The sequence below is a fragment of the Chlamydotis macqueenii genome, chromosome W, assembly GCF_036417535.1.
Source record: "Chlamydotis macqueenii isolate bChlMac1 chromosome W, bChlMac1.mat, whole genome shotgun sequence".
NCBI classification, from domain to species: domain Eukaryota; kingdom Metazoa; phylum Chordata; class Aves; order Otidiformes; family Otididae; genus Chlamydotis; species Chlamydotis macqueenii.
Genome location: NC_141592.1, coordinates 51252337 through 51274240, shown reverse-complemented (window position 1 = coordinate 51274240; position 21904 = coordinate 51252337).

Sequence of the window (21904 nt, the reverse complement as noted above, 5' to 3'; positions counted from 1 at the left end):
CAACATGACTGAGAGGCAGAAGCAGGCCCAGATCCTGGTGTCAGAAGCTGAGAAGGTCGAACAAATTAACAAAGCTGCTGGTAGTGCCTTGGGCTAGAACATGTGAGGCCTGGGGGATCTGTAGCCCTCTTCACTGAGGGGTGATGCTCCCAAGGAGCAGACCACATCACTGTCTGTAGGCCAGGCTTCCTCAGCTACACTGATCCTTCCTTGCTGGTGCACTTGAGCTGAGCTCCAGCTTGTGTTGCTGCCCTGCAGCCTGGGGTGGCAGGAGGTGTGTTGCAGGAGTATCAGCATGCTGTTGTTTTGGAAGAGGAGGCTTTGCATGCACAAAATTGTCTTGATTTGCTCCTTAGTAGCACTTTGTTGTGGTTCTGATGTGCATTTTGCTGTGTTTCATTGCAGGAGAAGCCAGTGCCGTACCGGTCAAGGCCAGGGCGGAGGCTGAGGCTTATTCAGCTTCTGGCAGCTGCTCTGGCACAGCAGGTGAGCAATGGTTCCTTGGAGCAGCTACAGCTTTGGCGCTAGCACTGGGGGAGATGAAACCAAGGCCACGGTAGCACCTAGCTTTCTCTCTGATGTTCCCTGGCGTCTTCAGTAGCAGTGAGGAGTTTTGTTGTCTTGGGGGCTGCTACCAGCTCGGGGTGGGCTTGAGGGTAGGGGCACAGATGAGCTCTTGGTGGTATGTGACTCACCTCTTCACTGCTGAGCCTTGGCCCTCTCTCCCCAGCACAGCAACACTGCTGCCTCTCTCTCTGTGGCAGAGAGACTCGTGAGCGCCTTCTTCAAACTTGCCAAAGACTCCAACACTGTCCTGCTGCCCGCCAACACTGGTGATGTCACCAACATGGTTGCACAGGTCAGTGTGGTTAGAGGGACTCTGTCTCTTGTCTGAGTGAGGTAAAGGTGGCAGCCTGGCAGGGCCTGGCCCTCGTGGAGGGAGTGGTTGTGCTGGGAAAGGGGAGATGAGGAGGAATTTGGCATGGTGGGTGGGTCCGAAATAGAAGCTGTGGGCTGGGAAAGCTGCTTCACAGCTTCCTTTGGAAACGGGAGGGTCCCTGCTGTGGCAATCCCTGGCTCAGGGACCGGCCTGAGCTGGCTTGTTGTAGGAGCCAGGACTCTTCTCTGTGCTAGAATAAACTGGCAAAAATACAAGGCAAGCACTGACTTTTTCACTGTCTCCTTAGAGTGGAAGTTCACCTCTTCCCTGTCCAGCCCTGAACAGGGCTGAATATGGAGCAGGGGTTCAGGTCACTCCTGAAGCCACTGTCTCATGGCCCTGCCTGCCCTGTCCCATTCCTACTGCACGTTCAATCTTAGAATAGAATAGTTCCATTGGAAGGGACCTACAGTGATCATCTAGTTCAACTGCCTGACCACTTCAGGGCTGACAAAAAGTTAAAGCATATTATTAAGGGCATTGTCCAAATGCCTCTTAAACACTGACAGGCATGAGGCATCGATCACCTCTCTAGGAAGCCTGTTCCAGTGTCTGACCACCCTCTCGGTAAATAAATGTTTCCTAATGTGCAGTCTGAACCTCCCCTGGTGCAGCTTTGAACCGTTCCCACGCATCCTGTCACTGGATCCCAAGGAGAAGAGATCAGCACCTCCCTCTCCACTTCCCCTCCTCAGGAAGCTGCAGAGAGCAATGAGGTCACCCCTCAGCCTCCTTTTCTCCAAACTAGACAAACCCAGAGTCCTTAGCCGCTCCTCATAGGAGATGCCTTCCAGCCCTTTCACCAGCTTGGTTGCCCTCCTCTGGGCGCATTCAAGGACCTTACCATCCTTCTTAAATTGTGGGGCCCAGAACTGCACATAGTACTCAAGGTGAGGCTGCACCAATGCTAAATACAGCAGGATAATTGCCTCTCTCGACCATCTGGTTATGCTGTGTTTAATGCACCCCAGAATACGGTTTTCCCTCTTGGCTGCCAAGACACACTGCTGACTCATGTTGAGCCTGCTGTTAAGCAGTATCCCCAGATCCCTTTCTGCAGGGCTGCTCTTCAGCCACTCCTCTCCCAATCTATACTTGTGTCCAGCATTACTCTGTCCCAGGTGCAGAATCCAGCCTTTCAACTTGCTAAATTTCATCTCATTAATCATTGCCCAGTGCTCCAATCTGTCTAGATCCCTCTGCAAGGCCTCTTGTCCCATGAGAGAGTCAACAGCACCTCCCAGTTTGGTATCATCAGCAAACTTGCTAATAGTGCATTCAACTCCTGCCTCCAGATCATTGATAAATATATTGAACAGGACTGGCCCTAGAACTGAACCCTGAGGAACACTGCTGTTGACCAGTCACCAGCCAAATGTAGCCCCACTCACAACCCTTTGAGCCTGCTGTTCAGCCAGTTCTTCACCCAGCGCACCATGTACCTGCTCATCCCACAGTTTGACAACTTGTCCAGAAGGATGCTGTGAGGGACAGTATCAAAAGCCTTACTAAAATCCAGAATAAACTACATCCACCGCCTTCCCTTCATCCACTAGGTGAGTGACCTTATCGTAGAAGGATATTAAGTTAGTTAACCAGAGCTTTCCCCTTGTGAATCCATGTTGACTGTGCCTGATGGTTGCATTGTCCTTTAAATGACTTTCAATAGCACTCAGTATGATCTTCTCCACAATTTTTCCAGTTACTGAGGTTACACTAACAGGTCTGTAGTTCCCTGGGTCTTCCCTCATGCCCTCCTTGTAAATTGGAATAACGTTGGCTAGCTTCTAGTCAGCAGGGACCTCCCCAGACTCCCAAGACCTTTGGCAGATGATCGAGAGGGGTCCTGCCATAACATTCGCTAGCTCCTTCAGTACTCTGGGATGAATCCCATCAGGACCCATGGACTTATGAACATTCAGCTGATACAGCTGGTCCCTTACAATTTCAGTGTCTGCAAATGGAAAGTCACCATTCCCACACTCGTGGTCTGCTCACTCAGAGGGCTGGGCAGCCCAAGGTCTGACAGTATTATTTAAGACTGAAGTAAAAAGCATTGAATGTCTCCACTTTTTCTTTGTCCCTTTGCACCACTGGGAGGGGAACGACTGTGGCAATTAAGTAATTAATTTAAACAATGTCTTGTTTGAGCTCGAGGTCACACGGTGCTTCTGGGGAGAGGGGCGGCAGGGCCAGGGAGGGGGGAGATGTCAGGACATGGATGTTGAGGGGGCACAAGGGGTGGGGGGGACGCTAAGAGGCCACAGGGGTTGAGATGCTGTGAGGGAAGCTGAGGTGCTGGGGGACAGGAGGAGACTCAGGGGGCCAGGCAGTGTATGTGGGATATGAGGGATGCTGGGGGGTACAAGGGGGGCTTGGGTGGCCCAGAAGCTGGGGGTGCATGAGAGAGGCTGGGGTGCCAGCGAGCAGCTGGGCGGCGCTGGGAAGTAGGAGGGGGATCGGGGAACAGCGTAGTGGGGGGTACAAGGAGGTGCTGTGCACAGGGCAGTTACCAGGGTATAGGGTGGTAATTGGTAAAGTCAATTCACAGGGTAGTGGCTGGGGGAGGTCTGAGGAGTATCAGGGGACAGGTGGGTGTGAGGGGTGTTGGGGTGCAGGGCAGTGGTCAGGGATGGGTACTGGCAGGAGGAGGGGGCAGGTACTTGGCCCAGTAGAGCCATAGGGGCCTGAGCTTACCTGTCCTTCCTCCTAGGATGCAGTGGTGGCCAGTGCTGCTCTTCCTAGCCTGGGTCTGCTTTCTCTTTTTTGCTGGTATCAGGCTCTTCATGAGTGGCTGTTCTGGTTTTGTTTAGTGAGGGGGGGCCTAAGGTGGTAGCTTCTGTAGGAAACTGCTAGAAGTTGCTCCCCTTTGTTCAGTGGACTCGGCCAGGCCTAGGGTGGACCCGCTGCTGGCCAAGGCCGAGCCAACTGGTAGCAGAATGTTCCATGATAACGCCTCTGCAATAACGTATTTAAGAAGGGGAAAACAGGAAAAAGAGAAGAGAAGATGTGAAGACGCTGAGCAGGGGCAGAGAGGGGGAGGCGTGAGCCTTGTGGGCCTTGTGGGCCTCACCCTCTGGCCTCTTGCCAGGTGGCTGACTGGGCTCGACTCAGCCCGGCCTGGCTGCAGGAAGTGGAGAGGAGATGAGATGGATCATGTGAAGAGATTCTGAGAGGCGTCTGCCAGCCTGTTGTGAAGACTTTTTCTTGTGAGAGGAATGGCTGCAGATGCCAAGGTCAGTGAAGAAGGAGGGGGAGGAGTAATGCGGCTCCTGGCCAAGATTCCCCTGCAGCCTGTGGTGATGACCATGGTGGAGCAGGTTGTCCCCCTGCAGCCCATGGAGGTCCACAGAGGAGCAGAGATCCACCTGCAGCCTGTGGAGGACGCCATGCCAGGGCAGGCGAATGCCTGAAGGAGGCTGTGGCCTGTGGAGGGCCCGCTGGGACAGCCGTTCTGGAGGGACTGCACTCCGTGGAAGAGATGACCCACGCCGGAGCAGTTTCACAAAGGACTGTGGCCCATGGGAGGGACCCCATGATGGAGCAGGGGGGCAATGTGAGGAGTTCTTCCCCCGAGGAGGAAGCAGCGGCATAAAGCGACGTGTGATGAACTGACCGCAGCCCCCATTCCCTCTTCCCCCCTGTGCCGCTCAGGGGCGGGGGGAAGGTAGTAGAGATAATGTTAAGCCCGGGAAGAGGGAGGGGTGGGGTGAAGTTATCTTGTTCTCTGTCTCATTATCCTGCTGTTTGTAGTAATAAATGAATAGTTTTCCCCAAGTGGAGTCTGTTTTGCCTGTAACGGTAACTTTAAGGATTTTCTCCCTGTCCTTATCGCAAACCTTGAGCCTTTTTCTTATATTGTCTCTCCCTATTCTCTTGGAGGGTGGGGAGAGTGAGAGAGAGAGACTGCATAGTTTGGTCCCGATTGGGGCTGAACTATGACAGTGGTTTCCTGCTCACCTGGATTGAGTTTGCCAACAGCGGTTCCTGCTCAGGCCCGCTCATGCTGCCACTGTGGGAGAGGCAGAGCCTCCTGCTCAGCTCCTGTTGGGCACCCCAGTACTTTTCCAAGGCCATGCTTGTCATCATCGATGCTCTCCATTTTGAGTTTTCCTGGTTTAACCTAGCCAAGGTCAGCCCACTGCCCTATGAGAACAAGCTGAGTTTCCTGTACCAGCTCACGATCTGCCAGCTCCGCCAAGCCCACCTCTACCACTTACAAGCTGATTCCCCTACTACCACCATGCAGCGTTATGACATTTTTGCCTTCTCTTTTCTGCATATGAAAATCCACCAGTGCTGTGTTTAAAGTCCAGGACTCATGGCTTCTGCTCAGTCCCTGTCCGTAGCCATTTACCACCTTGTTTTTTACAGCGGGGTTGCAGGGCCTTTGGCGAGGGTTTGCTTTGCGCTGCACCTTCCTAAGTGCTACAATAGTATGAATGGGTACTGCTGACGCGGAAGTCACGGACACTGCTCACGACCAATATGATCAAGCAAATGCCAATTTATTGTTGATACATCCCGGTTAATATAGCCCTTCTAATTCCGTATCATGCGCAAGCTCTCTACTAATTGGCTAACTATATCATGCACGCGCTCCTAGCTAATCATAGAATCATAGAATCATAGAATCACATGGTTGGATGGGACCTATAAGATCATCTAGTCCAACCGTCTTCCCACTACCATTGCTGCCACAGGTACTAAACCATATCCTGTAGCTTCTCATCAAGCCGCCTCTTGAACACTGCCAGGGACGGAGACTCCACCACCTCCCTGGGCAGGCCGCTAAAATATGATTCGTTAAGTCTCTTTGTTCACGTGCACGGCTCTCTCCACCTGCACCCTGCTTCATGTTCAGCCCCCCCAGTCACGTATGCCAGCTGTTTTCCTTCTTCTCAAGGTTGCTTCGTTTACTTTATCACAGGCAGCTTCATTACTTTCTCACAAGCGGATTCAGTGATGTCCTTGAGGCCTGCTGCTCACAAACATAACAATTCCATTCGGTCTGGATTGTTCACTAAGTGCCCCTGGTACTCCAGGTATCCAACAAATCCCCCTTTTTGTTTTGAACAATCCAGACCCACTTTCATCATATGTTCCATAGCTTTCACAAAGCATTTTAAAATACACCCCAAAATCATCAGTGTCAACAGCAAACCCGTCAATAATACCAACCCATAAACTATCAAATCTTTTAGCCAGCCTGTGACCCCCAAGGATTTCAACCAGTCTGTTAACCTGCTTTCCACTTGTATTGCATACATGTTGCATCATAACTCTGCCAACTGATAGCGTATCGACTTAGAGTGATCAGAAACATTCATGCAACACATACCTTCAAAATCTTCACATCCATGTCCATGCGCTAATAACAAAAATCAATGGCTGCTAGATTCTGCAAAAATATCATGACGCATGCTATCCATGTCTTCTAATAATCCTGATAACATGCTAGAGGTTAAATTCATTTGCTTTTGTGCCCAACAAGCTAATTTATTTAAGTTAGCTGAAGTTTTTGCAGTTGCTGCCCAAGGAACAAATAAAGATAATACTATCCGCTCAGCTGTACCCAACAGGGTTAAATTGCTGTCACAATGGGGAGTCAATACTTCTAGCGATCTTCTTGCTCGAGTATGATTCCATAATGTTCTCATAGATGGAGCAAACACTATCAATTTTCCAAAATAACATGGTCCTCCTATAGCCCTTTTTGGTACTCCTGACCTTATTTTACTACAATATCAACTCGGTTCATGGTTGTTTGGGTTTGGTGTTTATTTTTTGTTTTGGTTTTGTTATGGTTTGGTTTTGTTTGGTTGGTTGTGTTTTTTTGGTTTGGTTTTTTTTTTTTTTTTTTTGGTTAGCCAGATTGTCTGTATTGAGTTGTTAATCATTTTTTGCAAGCATGGTATGTTAATGATTATGCCTAGTATGATGCCTAGTATCACAATTCCGATTTTAACCAAGGACAGCAACCACCCAGTTATGCCACACACAAGCTTAGCCAATAAAGTTACTGATCACACGTTATACATATTCATGATTACAAAACAAAGCTAAGTTTCACTACCTTCTAGTAATTTTCTACTATAACATTCTTCTACTATTATAGATATAACAACTCCAGTAACTTTCTTATCTATAAGAGCAATGACTAGTTTTCTGCAGGCCTCTGTTGAAACAAGCCATAAATTCTGCTAACAATGTTTTGTATCTTAAAGCTTCCCTTCTCATTCCATGGTTTTCTTCCTGAGAGCATGATTGCATTCCTCCCCCAAGGTCGGTGTGCTTTCACTGATACCATACTGACTCAGTGAAATACCCACATCTCCCCCTTCTTTGTTTATGAGAAGAGGCTTGTTTCGACGCTTTATCTATTAAAGTCTGCACACATTTTAAGACACAGAATTATAGATCAAAATACATATATAAAAGGAATGAATAAGCATCCTACAGCTATTAGTAACAAGCTTATATCCAGTCACCAAAAGATTTCTGAATATATCAAAACCATCACTTTGTTGCTGTTTTTGTACTCCTTTTTGCAAGTTTTGAATACTTTAATGAATAGATTCCGAGTGATCAGACAGATTCATGCAGCAAAGCCCATCAAAATCCTGACAATCATGATTTTGTGCTAATAATAAAAAAAATTCTACTGCTGATCTATTCTGTTACTAACCCAACTATGCCAAAGACACTGCTGAGCAAGAGGATGATTATCAGCCGGGTCAGAGCAGAGAAGGGAGGCAGGCGCAGCACCTTCAGGGCGTCCCCTGTTGTAAATAAAGTGTGCTCTGGGTCCGTCCTCTCCCCTTCGCTCCGAGCCACCTCTGTTTATATCCTCAGCAGATTCAGTGAAAGAGTACTGACTAGGTGTTGCTGCATGTGTGGCCAGCACATGCAACAAGGCCTGTCAAAATATGTGCTCTGCAGGCTAACAGCGGTTCTGTTTTGTAAAGTAGCATAGTATATAGAAGCTACATCAGTTAACAGCGTTGATAGTGCCGATGCAGTTGTATTTATTTGCTTAGCAAGCCAACAGTCCAATTTATTTAGCGTAGTTAACACCTAGGCACTTGCCACACCAGGTGTAAAGACTGAAGCAGCAATAATTTTACTTAGTTTCCAAAACTCTTTATTATATTGGCAACCAGATTCAATGCTATGGATGCTTCGTTTAGGTCTTTTATGCTGTCTGGATTTTGATATGTGCTCACATGATTTACATCATGCTGTGTCGTTGCAATGTATAGATCTTAAAGCATTTACAATCATTACCCCTCTAGAAACATTAGCTCTTGAATAGTTAAAAAAAAAAAATAGACAGAAGTCCATCTTTACTGATTCCAAAAGTTCCATCTTTTGTAGTTTTAGCACTCAGCACTCGTGGTTGCTGCTGTTTTACACAGAGTTGCCATCCTACCGGTATCTGGCAGGTCAACCAAACATGTTCTGAAAGGCTTACCCGCAGATGATACAGACAGGGATCCACTTGTTTACTGCTCCTGTAAAGACATGAGCGTATCCCTTCCCCCATGTTATAAGAGGGAATGGTCCTTCCACTTATACAAAGCTCGACTCAGACAGGAGTATCTGTTAACCATGTCAGGGGCGGCGGGGTGGGGGCGCCTGGCGGCGGCTGTGGCCCCAGGCATATAGGAGGAAAGAAAACTAAAATCCGAGGTTTAAGACAAGAATAGGGAGGGATCCTTAAAGCCACCGCTACAAGCAAAACAGACCATCACTAAAACCAAAGCAGGATAAGGAAAAAGGGAACAAGACAACCTCCCCCCACCCCTCCCTCTTCCCGGGCTTAACACCATCTCCACCTCCCTCCCCTGAGCGGGACAGGGATGGGGGGCGGGGGGGCAGGAAGAGGGAATGGGGGTTACAGACAGTTAATCACGTGCTGCTTTATTGATATCAACGGTGTAACTGCTGCACCTACAGCAGCAGCCATGACTGTAGCCTTTTCTTCTTCTAACATTCACTCGGCAGCTTCCAGCAGTTGCCCTGTACTAGATCCTTTTGGCAGCACACTAAGGGCTCTCTTAGTTTTTTCATTAGCATTATTAAAGGCAAGCATATCTAAAAACCTTGCTTTCATGTCATCATCCAGATCAGGGTGAGCCATAATTGCAGTGTGCAACCGATCAATATATTTCCCATATGGTTCTGTGGGACCTTGCCTGACTGACATAAAGGCAGGGCCAGACTTTTCACCGTACACCCTAGCAAGCGCTCTATAAGCCAAATCCTGGCCCAGTTGTAACACTTCAGTAGCAAATTGCGCTTGCCAATCAGATCGTGTGTAGGGTCCTGCTCCCATCAGCATTTGAGTTTGCACCCCAAATAATGGATCACCCTGTTGTCGAGGTGTTGCAGGTGCCCTATCACAAGCAGTCTGCCAGTACTGAAAGAACTGCAGCTGCTGTGACAGTAGCAAAAGCATCTGGACAATCATTCTAATATCATAAGGAGTTAACAACTGTGACAAAAAAAAATATGCTGCAACACAGATTGAGTATATGATGATTTTAGCCCATACTGAGTAACTGCACTTTTAGCTTCCTTCAATATTTTCCAGTCTAATGCTTTCCACACACTTCTCCCAGTATTATCAGTCACAACTGGAAATGCCATGGGAAAAGGCTGTCCTTCTATCAAAGCATCTCGAATCGCCCCTTTCCACCGCGCTGTTGGAATCGGATCCCCGGCCCCTCCCGCCAGCGTCCCTTGCAAAGGTGCAAAAAGACTGATCTCACCCGATGGTCCGTTCGGAACGAATAGGTTGGACGCTGGCAGGTCTCGATGTGGCACAGGCGAAGGAGTTGACAAGTTTCCCAGCGACGCTTCTAGGTGAACCTCTAGGGCTTCCAGCCTTTTTAGTGTCTCTTGCAGCTGTGCGTCCTTCAAGCCGGATGAATGTTCATCCCCCTCTTCCTCACGCCGTGGTGGCAGGGAAGAAGGTGGTAATGGGGGATAAACTGGAGCTGTTGGCGCCGGAGAAAAGGCTCGTGACTCTGAGCCTGCGCTGGCGCAGTGTGGCGGGGTGCCTGGCGGTGGTACATCTGATGGTGGTGAAAAGCGTTTGGCAGTTTTTCCCTCTGGTGCCCACATATCTATAGTTATAGGGGCTGTGGCTGCATTTCCTGGAGTCCTTGCTGGGGCTCGAACCCCCCCACCCTCAGCACGAGCCGGGGCGGCGGCAGGGCTCGTTAAACCCGAGAACAGCATGCTAGTAGCGGAGGTGGACCCTTTGGCTGGAGTTAAAGCCACGAAAGCAGACGCAACGACTGAATGCTCGGCTTTCATGCTTATCAATGTTTCATTAATTAGCCTCCACACGGTGGAGAGTTTGCTCGCCTCCTTTGATCCCTTACTTATTTCATCCCACAGTTCTTTTCCTATCTTTTCCCATGTCGGGAGTTCAAAAGTGTCATCAACTGTGGAGATTAATTCCCTTTTCTTTGCCCACTGCAGCAAAGCTTCTAGGACGGCCGAGTCATAACTCAGTCCTCTCATAGAGAGCATATGTTGGAGGAGCTTAACCACTGCTGACTCCTCTTTGGTCAGTGTGGACCCCATCTCCTCCCCAGCCGCTCGCCTGGCCAAGACGAGATTCCCTCCGTACCTTTTGTACCTTTTTGCGCTATAGCGACTTCCCGAGTGCCGGGGCAGCACTCGACTTCAACTGGCTTCCGCCCCCTCATTTCTTCTTTCCTTCTTTGGTTCCATCGGGATGTCCAACACCGATCTGAGGGTCCCTGTACCCTCCCTCCGAGGGTCCCTGTTCAGGCGCCACCTGCTGACGCAGAAGTCACGGACACTGCTGACGACCAATATGATCAAGCAAATGCCAATTTATTGTTGATACATCCCGGTTAATATAGCCCTTCTAATTCCGTATCATGCACAAGCTCTCTACTAATTGGTTAACTATATCATGCATGCGCTCCTAGCTAAAATATGATTCGTTAAGTCTCTTTGTTCACGTGCACGGCTCTCTCCACCTGCACCCTGCTTCATGTTCAGCCCCCCCAGTCACGTATGCCAGCTGTTTTCCTTCTTCTCAAGGTTGCTTCGTTTACTTTCTCACAGGAAGCTTCATTACTTTCTCACAGGTGGCCTCATTATTTTCTCACAGGTGGCTTCAGTACTTTCTTACAGGCAGCTTCAATACTTTCTCACAAGTGGCTTCAGTGATGTCCTTGAGGCCTGCTGCTCACAAACATAACAATTCCATTCAGTCTGGATTGTTCACTAAGTGCCCCTGGTACTCCAGGTATCCAACCGGGTACCTGTCTACTTTTTGGCCTGTTGAACCAGGTGGGGTGACATGTCAATGATAAGTAATGAGGTTGGGTGGATTTAGTGCAGGGGGCACTTGTAGGCTTAGAAACAGGGCTGGCCACTCCCTATATTCAAACTCATTTACAACGAGGTGGTGATTGTCCCATCCCGAGCAGCGATCACAGAAACAAAACTGAGCAGCAAGCAAAGGAGCGACGGGGAGCCAGCAAGGTAGAGAGAGCGATGCCAGCAAGCAAGCGAGAGAGAGAGGATGCCTTCCTCTGCGGGCAACTGTGTCTGGTTTCAGCAGGGATAGAGTTAATTTTCTTCTCAGTAGCCAGTGTGTTTTGGATTTCGTGTGTGAAGAATGTTGATAAACACCCTGATGAGTTGTTGCTAATGAGACCAAGGACACTGTCCGGCTTTCCAGGTCTCACTAATGAGCAGATGCAGGAAGCTGGGAGAAAGACAGACAGAATAATTGACCCAAACCGGCCAAAGAGAGTATTCCATGCCATAAAGATCATGCTCAGTATATAAGTGGGGGTTGGCCAGGGTGGGTATCTGCCTTCCTGGCATCCATCTGTCTCTCTCATACGCTGGCATCGTTCCCTCTAACTTGCTGGTCCCCTTTTTTGCTCCTTTGCTTGCTGCTCGGTTTCATTTCCATGATCGCTGCTTGGGACGGGCTGTATCGGTCATTGGGACATTGGGTGGTGAGAAACTGTGCATTGTTCATTTTGTATATTTTAATATCCTTGACGTTTATGGCATGGAATACTCTCTGGCCAGTTTGGGTCAACTGTACTGGCTATATCCCTCCTAGCTTCTTGCACCTGCACATTAGCAAAACCTGGGAAGCTGGAAAGTGTCCTTGGTCTCTTTAGCAACAACTAATAACATCAGTGTATTATCAACATTCTTCACATGCCAAATTCCATACTAAATCCAAAATGTAGCAGCTACTGAGAAGAAAATTAGCTCCATCCCAGCCAAAACCAGGACAGCAAGGCACTCTGGGAGGGCTGAGCTGTGCCTCTGCCTTCCCCTGTGTTTTTCCCCATCCTGGATTTCCCAGATTCTCCTCTCAACAGGGATGTCTCCCCCACCATCCTCTAGCCCAAATGAAAAGCCGCGTTGCTGTGTTCTTTCTGAATTTCAGATTCCTCCCCTATCCCTCCAGGAGCTTGAGGCCGTTCCCCAGGTGAACCTGGTGCCCACTGTGGCCCTGCTGCTGGGTGTGCCCATCCCCTACAGTAACATCAGGGAGGTGATGGCTGAGCTTTTCTCTGGAGATGACAACGCTGTATCTGCAGCCTTGCAGCAGCTTTCGGTCTATCACATCAACACCAAGCAGGTAGAGCCTATGGTAGACCTCCCCATCGAACTAGAGAGGAGAAGGAATGGCTTTTTAAGCAAATACCTCTTCTGTTTGGTGGAGGTGGGGCAGCGACATGGTGTTATCTTCATGGGGAACTCATTTTGAAGTGTTGCCTCCGTGCGGTGTTTGCTCCAGTAAAAGGCAACATCATTTTCCCAAAAGAGAAACAGGAGATATCTGTTTATGGTGGTGAGTGCTGTGGTATGGAAAATACTGGCCTGGAAGGTGGCATTTACTTCAGGATGATAATTGGTCATAGATGGTCAGAGGTGGATTTGGTTATCACAGAATGATAGAATCATAGAATGGTTAGGGTTGGAAGGGACCTTCTGTTATGGCCCGGAGCCGTAGCAGGTTTGTGATTCCCTCAGACTAAATTAAGGTGAAACGACACCAAACGATCAATTTAGGATTTTATTTAACATTTGGAGGAACGACTTAAACTTTGGAAACTTGGAAAGCATAAAGGGGGTTGATAACTGGGGCTCTTACCAGGATATTTCTAAAAAGGAAAAGGAAAACAGAAAAGAGACAGAGGAAAAGAGATATCACCACCCTCGGATCCAGCGACGACGATGACGGGCGGGCGCACAGATCCTCCGGTGGGGTAGCGGGCACGTGGCTTCTGGTGGCAGGGCTGCGGTGGTGGGTGGCCGTGATGGTCATCTGGTGGAGGGCTCGCCCTGCGGCTCCCTCAGGCAGTGTCTTTTATAGTCTAATCCCCACCTCCGGTTATGCCCCTTGAAGCGTCTGGTTCCAGAAAGTTCTGAGTCCTCTGCACAGGCACGAAGCGGGCGCTAAATGTGAGGAGTGGTCAGAAGCCCCCTCCTCAGATGACCACTGTGTGACCCCTGGCCATATTTGGCAAGTTGTTAACAGGGGCCTGGGGAGATGCACATCCCCAGTGCGGCCTCCACCTCCCCTATGCAGACTGCACCCGGCCCCACAGCCACAACAATGTTTGAGACATTAACTCTTTCAGTCCCTGACAACTTCAAAGGTCATCTAGTCCAACCCCTCTGCAAGGTGCAGGGACATCCCTGACTAGATCAGGTTGCTCAGAGCCTCATCCAGCCTGGCCTTGAACGTTTCCAGGGATGGGGCATCCACCACCTTTCTGGGCAACCTGTTCCAGTGTTCTACCACCCTCACTGAAAAAAAATTTTTCCTAATATCTAATCTGAATCTACCTCCCTCTATTTTGAAACCATTACCCCTAGTCCTGTCACAACAGGCCCTACTGAAGAGTTTCTCCTCATCTTTCTTGTAGGCCCCCTTGAGGTATTGGAATACTTCTATAAGGTCTCCCTGGAGCCTCCTCTTCTCCAGGCTGAACAGCCCCAACTCCCTCAGCCTGTCTTCATAGGAAAGGTGCTCCAGCCCTCTTATCATTTTCGTGGCCCTCCTCTGGACTCCCTCCAACTGGTCCATGTCCTTCTTATGTTGCAGGCTGGAGAACTGGATGCAATATTCCAGGAGGGGTCTCACGACAGCAAAGTACAGGGGGGCAGAATCACCTCCCTCGACCTGCTGGCCATGCACCTCTTGATGCAGCCCAAGATGCGGTTGGCCTTCTGAGCTGCAAGGGTGCACTGCCTGCTCATGTTAAACTTCTCATATACCATCACTCGCCAAGTCCCTCTCCTCAGGGCTGCTCTCAATCCATTCTCCGCCCAGCCTGTATTTGTGCCTGGGATTGCCACGACCCAGGTGCAGGACCTTGCACTTGGCCTGGTTGAACTTCATGAGGTTGGCACAGGCCCACCTCTCCAGCCTGTCAAGGTCCCTCTGGATGGCATCCTTTTCCCTCCACTTTGTCAACAACACCACACAGCTTGGTGTCATCGGCGAACTTGCTGAGGGTGCACTCTATCCCACTGTCCATGTCACCAACAAAGATGTTGAACAGGGCCGGGCCCAACACGGACCCCTGAGGGACGCCACTCGTCACCGGTCTCCACTTGGACATTGAGCCGTTGACCACCACTCTCTGAGTGCGGCCATCCAGCCAACTCCTTACCCACCGAGTGGTCCGTCCATCAAACCCATGTCTCTCTAGTTTAGAGAGAAGGATGTCGTGTGGGACAGTGTCAAATGCCTTGCACAAGTCCAGGTAGATGATGTCCGTTGCTCGTCCCTTGTCCACCAATGCTGTCACCCCATCATAGAAGGCCACCAAATTGGTCAGGCACAATCTGCCCTTGGTGAAGCCATGTTGGCTGTTACCAACCACCTCCTTGCTCTCCATGTGCCTTAGCATGGTTTCCAGGAGAATCTGCTCCATGACCTTGCCAGGCACAGAGGTGAGGCTGACCGGCCTGTAGTTACCTGGGTCTTCCTTGTTTCCCTTTTTAAAAATAGGGGTTATATTCCCTCTCTTCCAGTCATCAGGGACCTCACCAGACCGCCATGACTTCTCAAATATAATGGCCAGCGGCTTGGCAACTTCATCCGCCAGTTCCCTCAGGACCCGTGGATGCATCTCATCGGGTCCCATGGACTTGTGTACCACCAGGTACCTTATATGTTCCCGAACCTGCTCTTCGAGTACAATGGGCAGTTCTTCATTCTCCCAGTCCCTGCTTGTGCCTTCTACAGCTTGGGTGGCAGGACAAGAGCCCTTATTGGTGAAGACTGAGGCAAAAAAGTCATTGAGCACCTCAGCCTTCTCCATGTCCCAGGTAACCAGGTCATCTGTTTCCTTCTGGAGGGGGCCTACATTCTCCCTGGACCTCCTTCTGTCCCCTACATACCTATAGAAGCCTTTCTTGTTGCTTTTGACATCCCTGGCCAGATTCAATTCTGTCAGGGCTTTAGCCTTCCTCACCTGATCCCTGGCCACTCGCACAGCCTCTCTGTAATCCTCCCAGGCTACCTGTCCCCACTTCCACCCTCTACAGGCTTCCTTCTTTACTTTCAGTTGGTCCAGGAGCTCCTTGCTCATCCATGAGGGCCTCCTGGCCTTTTTGCCCGACTTGTTCTTTATTGGGATGCACCTCTGTTGAGCTTGGAGGAGGTGCTCCTTGAATATAGACCAACTTTCCTGGGCCCCTCTTCCCTCCAGGGCCGCCTCCCATGGCACTTGGCCCATCAGGTCCCTGAAGAGGCCGAAGTCCGCCCTCCTGAAGTCCAGGGCAGAGAGCTTGCTGCGTAGCTTCCTCGCTGCCCCGAGGATCTTGAACTCCACCATGTCATGGTCACTGCAGCCAAGGCTGTCCTTGAGTTTCACATCCCCCACCAGCCCCTCCCTGTTGGTGAGAACATGGTCGAGCATGGCACCCCTCCTCGTTGGCTCCTCTATCGCCTGCAGGAGGAAGTTGTCATCCACGCATTCCAGGAACCTCCTGGACTGCCTGTGCCCTGCCGTGTTGTCCCTCCAGCAGTTGTCGGGGTGGTTCAAGTCCCCCATGAGGACCAGGGCTTGCAACTGTGAGGCTGCTCCTATCTGCCTGTAGAGGGCCTCGTCTGCTCTGTCCTCCTGGCCAGGTGGCCTGTAACACACTCCCACCATAACGTCCCCTGTCCCTGCCCTTCCTCTAATCCTGACCCATAAGCTCTCTGTCAGCTCCTCCTCCATCCCCAGGTGGAGCTCCATGCACTCCAGCTGGTTGCTGACATAGAGAGCGACACCCCCTCCTCATGTCCCCTGCCTGTCCTTCCTAAAAGCCTATACCCCTCCATGCTGATGCTCCAGTCATAGGAGTTATCCCACCACGTCTCCGTGATGCCATGATGCCTCGAAGCAGTGCCATCCCTTGGGATGGCTGCACAGGCAGTGCCAGTGCCAGTCTCACGTATCAGAGGGGGGCTGAAGCCTGCTGGGTCTCTTCTGGAGCAGTTATTACAAGTGGTTTGTTTCTGGTCTGTGTTCCTTGGCTGAGCATGACAGGGGACATGTCATCCTCAGCATGCTCTGCAGAGTGGTTTCATCCTGCACTCTGCAAAGCTGCTGCTCTTTGGGCTTTTGCAAACGTTACGTGCACACTCCGTGGCAATGGCTCCTGCCCAGCACCTTGTCCCTCTGTGCATCAGGAGAGCTCTGCTGGGAAACTTCCCTGGCCTCAAGCCAGTGGTGGAAATGTGTGTCCTGTGCTCCTGGCATGGGGCAGGGGTGGAATTATGTCCAGTTTGTACCACCTGGAAAATGGTGACTGAAAGCCACCACCACTGCAAATGTTACAGCTGTTTGGAGTACCTGCCCTCTCTCATACGTGAGACTGGTACTGCCTGTGCAGCCATCCCAAGGGATGGCACTGCTTCGAGGAGGCCAGGGCTTGGTGTATCTCAGTTCCCAGCAATTAGCATCAGTTCTCACGCCCATTTCTCTATCAGATCTCTGTCTATTCTTCCCTCAACACTTCAGGCCACTTATTTATGTCAAGGCATGGTCACGTTCTTAATGTGCGCATCTCACCTTCCCCTCGGGAAGCAGCGGTGTTGGTGTGCGAGGAGCAGGGCTGGGGAGCGCTGCCCTCTCTTCCTAGGTCTGATTTGACTTTTTACGTGGCATAGAGTCAAATTGTTGGTTTGTTTTTTTGTTGTGTTTTTTTTTTGTTATTAACCTCTCTGTGCCTCAGTACCCTATTTAAGGGGGCAGGGGGAAGAGAAGGGGGATGGATCCAGTTCTGGAAAGCAATTTGAGAGCTCTGCATGCAGCATGGTGCCAAGTATCTCTACATACCTGGCCATTACTGCTTTACATTCCCATTTGGCAGCTACACCCAGAATGCAGAGACGATGCTTGAGTCTCTACTAGGAAGTAAAGCCTTTTTTCCTTCAAAAAAAACCTCAACAAGCAGGCAAGTTGGCAGCACTCATTCACCTAACAGCTTCACCTGCAGACTACTACAGTCCTTGAGGTCACTGCCCCACATCCAGCTGCCATCACCCCGTTGACGTGCAGAAAACGGACTCCACAATCTGTAAGACTGTAAAGTAGGTATGTTTATTCAGCGCCGGGCAGCACGGGGGGAGGTAGTCCCACCAAAACCGTGCACGCCTGACATGGCAACTCACTTTTAATTTATACAGTCAGGTGTTACATATACATAAAGTTTCACAATACACCTATACATATGCATGACCTATCCCACTTCGTATTAAAATTAGTCCCAAGGGGTCATTTCCATAAACTCCTCCTGTCTGGGCTTGCGCAGTGCCTCCTGGTGGTGGTCGTCGGGGGTCATGGGGATGAAGGTAGGTGACTCCTCTTCGTCACCACTAGTAACCTTTTGTTCCCGCGCAGGCGCAGTTATATCTTGGCTTTTATTCAGGCTGTAGGGTCGGTTTTAGCTGGTTCTTGAAGGAGGCCCCCTCGTCCTTATCAGGAACTGTCTTTTCATGAAGAATTGCAAAACTCCCCACGAAAGGTTTAGCAAATCGTTAAGCAAGTGGTTCAAGCACTATTTATCACCTTAGTATTCACAGCAATAATTAATCAAGGCCATATCCACTAAAATTTCTTTAACCCCTTCTCTCACCGTGTGCCTCCATTTGCAGCACTGGGCTACCGCTTCCCTACTTCACCAGGGTATCTGTGGGCTGCACCCATACCTAGCACATGGGAGGCAGCCACGGAGTGGTCACTTTGTTATTAAATGACTAATTAAGTAATCGGTGGTGGGGAAAATTTGCTGCCCCAGAGAACACGAACCTCCAAGCTGAAGGGTAGTGTAGGGCTCCAGGCGGCTGCAAAATGGATGTCTACAAATAAAACCATAACACTGAAAGCATGCAGCGGTTGTTTCCTCCTTCATACCCCCGGTGCGGGCCGCGAGCATGCAGAACCCCCCGGGCCTCGTCCGGAGTCTCCCCTGCGACAGCCAGTATCATCGCCTAGCGCCGAGGTTTAATCCTCCTCGGTCACCGCCTTTTCGGCGGGCGGCGGTCGGCGGTCAGCGGTCGGCTCCGCCCCTTCTTCCCACGCTTGGCTGTTGCCTCGGCGACCGCCGCTTCCGGCCTGGCTTGCCCCACCCGCTAATCGCGGCGGCGGCGTCGGCCAATCAGTGGGAGGAAAGCGGCGTGTGCTGGCGGGTGGTGGGTGCTACCGCCGCCGGTGCCGGCCGCGTCCCCGCCTCCGCCTACCCTGGAGCCGAGCTGCCTGCGAGCCTGAGCTGCTGATAGCCAGGCACTGGCCGAGCGTTGCTGGGTGCGACGGTGCCCTCCTTCCCTGAATTAACTGCATTAGCAAGAGCAGCCTGGCGGGGACGTAATCAGCGGGTAACTATTTATACTTATTCTAAATATGCTTTTGGAGCGTGTCATGCAACAGGTATGCTATGGAAAGAACGAAGGTTCCTTACCTCGGTGGGCCAGCAAAATTGAAAGAAATAATGAATTGGCAGCTAAAGCAGCTGCCTGCCAACCTATACATGACTGTACCGCCATAACAACTCCCTCTGCTGATGGTTGGCCAGATATCAATAATCCAGCCAAAATATATACAGAGGTTACTCAGGAAGAACAGACTTCATGGGAAAGTTGGGAGGCTGTGAAAGATGAAACTGGAATTTGGACTATTGGGGGAAAACTCATTTTACCAAGAAAATATTTAATTACTTTGGCTAGGTGCTAGCCACACTGCTCAAGTCACAGAAGGCAAAGGTGGAGACTGGGAGAATGAAGAACTGTAGGAGAAGAGCAAGTTTGAGACCATCTAAGGAACCTGAAGGTGCACAAGCCCGTGGGAACTGATGAGATGCATCCGTAGGTCCTGAGGGAACTGGCGGATGAAGTTGCCAAGCCACTGGCCATCATATTTGAGAAGTCGTGGCAGTCAGACGAGGTTCCCACTGACAAGGAAAGGGGTAACATAACCCCCATTTTTAAAAAGGGAAACAAGGAAGACCTAGGGAATTACAGGCCGGTCAGCCTCACCTCTGGGCCTGGCAAGGTCATGGAGCAGATTCTCCTGGAAACCATGCTCAGGCACATGGAATAAAAGGAGGTGATTGGGACTGGCACTGTTTAACATCTTTGTCGGCAACATGGACACGGGGATTGAGCGCACCCTCAGCAAGTTTGCCAACACCACCAAGCTGTGTGGTGCGGTCGACATGCTGGAGGGAAGAGATGCCATCCAGAGGGACCTTGACAGGCTGGAGAGGTGGGCCCGTGCCAACCTCATGAAGTTCAACCAGGCCAAGTGCAAGGTCCTGCACCTGGGTCGTGGCAATCCCAGGCACAAATACAGGCTGGGCAGAGAATGGATCAAGACCAGCCCTGAGAAGGACTTGGGAGTGTTGGTGGACTGAAAGTTCAACATGAGCCGACAATGTGCGCTTGCAGCCCAGACAGCCAACCACATCCTGGGCTGCATCAAGAGGAGCATGGCCAGCAGGTCGAGGGAGATGATTCTGCCCCTCTACTCTGCTCTGGTGAGACACCCACCTGGAGTACTGTGTCCAGTTCTGGAGCCCCCAACACAAGAAGGACATGGACCAGTTGGAGAGGGTCCAGAGGAGGGCCACGAAGATGATAAGAGGGCTGGAGCACCTTTCCTATGAGGCCAGGCTGAGAGTTGGGGCTGTTCAGCCTGGAGAAGAGGAGGCTCTGGGGAGACCTGATAGTGGTCTTCCAGTACCTCAAGGGGGCCTACAGGAAAGCTGGAGAGGGACTTTTGACAAGGGCATGTAGTGATAGGACAAGGGGTAATGGCTTTAAATTGAAAGAGGGTAGATTTAAATTAGATATAAGGAAAAAAAATATTTATTGTTTCTTACTTCTTACTGCTCTGAGAGACCACGGGTAGTGGCTCTGAAGGACTCCCCAGGGCACATAGAGCTGATGGAGCCAAAGCCTGGTTCTGTGATGGTGAATGGGAGGGCAGAAGCTAGGGGCAGAGCTGAGGGCTCTTTGCAGCACATGGAGAGTGAACTTCCTAGTCAGACCACGGCAAGGAATGTTGCAGTCCTTAATGCTGCAATACTCTCTTCTCTTTCAGGCCTTTCCTTTTGTACCTGGTTTTGTTTCTGAAGCAGGCAACCTTCCCACACAGTGAATCTCTTGCCAGAAGCATACAGGATTACCTCAGGACTACAAGCTGGGACCCCTCTAGCTAACCCAGTCAGTCTCCCCCATCCCCACCTGCTGAAGTCTCCCTGCACCAGGCTGGCATGAGGCCTTTAAGGACTCCTCCAAGACTCAAAATTACTCTTGGATAAAGCTGGATTCCCAAATGACTGAAACAGAATAGATCTCCTTTGCTAATAGAGCTGAGGCTTTTATTTAGTTTAAGTTTCACTGTGTTGCAGATATTAGGAGTAAAAATGAATCATAGAATATAGAAGTGTTAAGAATCAACAGTAATTACAGATTATAACTTTAAAATAAGGAAACTGCCACTGACACCAATTTGCTGCTAGAAATCCCCTACCCTTTCCATCTCGATCTGGGAATCGAGGCAATAGAGATAAGGGAGATTAATGAGATAATTTTTATTAATTGTAGAACTGTAGCCGCATAGGGAGTGGGACCCTAGAGATCTTATAATACGTATTTGTTAGAAGCTAGCCTAGCATATCTTTAATACAATGGTAAGTCCCAAACACCCCCAAACACCACCTGCAGAAATAGGCCCTGAGCCATCACTTTGGAGCCAGGAAAATCAAGGAGCATCGCGACCTGTTCTCAAGACCATATATGGAGGTTTCAAGGAGGAGTTTGACCAGTGAATTTGAGGAGGGGGCGTTTTGACGACCACCGAGACCACCAAAAGACCCTCGACTCAAAAGACTGGGCATGCGCGAGTGGGTGGGGAAATGATGTAATGGTTTCTCAGAAAATTTATGTTTATGCATATTATTTCTTGGAATTTAATGAATACGTATAATTAATGTGTATTTAACCCGTGCTGTTGATCAAATGGGCGCGCACGCTAGGTGGAGTGATCCCCCGTGCGCCCAGCGCTGCAATAAAGAAGTGCCTGCTTCTTAACTTCTCATTGCTGTTAAGGAGTTTTGTTCTGGATTTCGGTAACAACTGTGTCCTTTTTCCAGAGTGAACCTTTGCAGTCATGGCCTTGACGCTACCTGGAACTGCTGTGAGCCTGTGAGCTATGCCCTGGGTTTGTGGGAGATCAAGGGCAGAGATATCCTCATTCCTTTGAAGTTGGCATCGGCTGTGTTGCTGTACACAGTGGGGCCAGCTCTGCACTCCCTGCTCCAGGGAGCTGGTGTCAGAGCCAGATGGTTTCATAAGGCAAATGGTTTGTCAGATCATCTGTCCTACCTGTGCTTTTCTTTGTATGCTGGTGCTTTACTCTGTCACCATAGTTTGGAGCC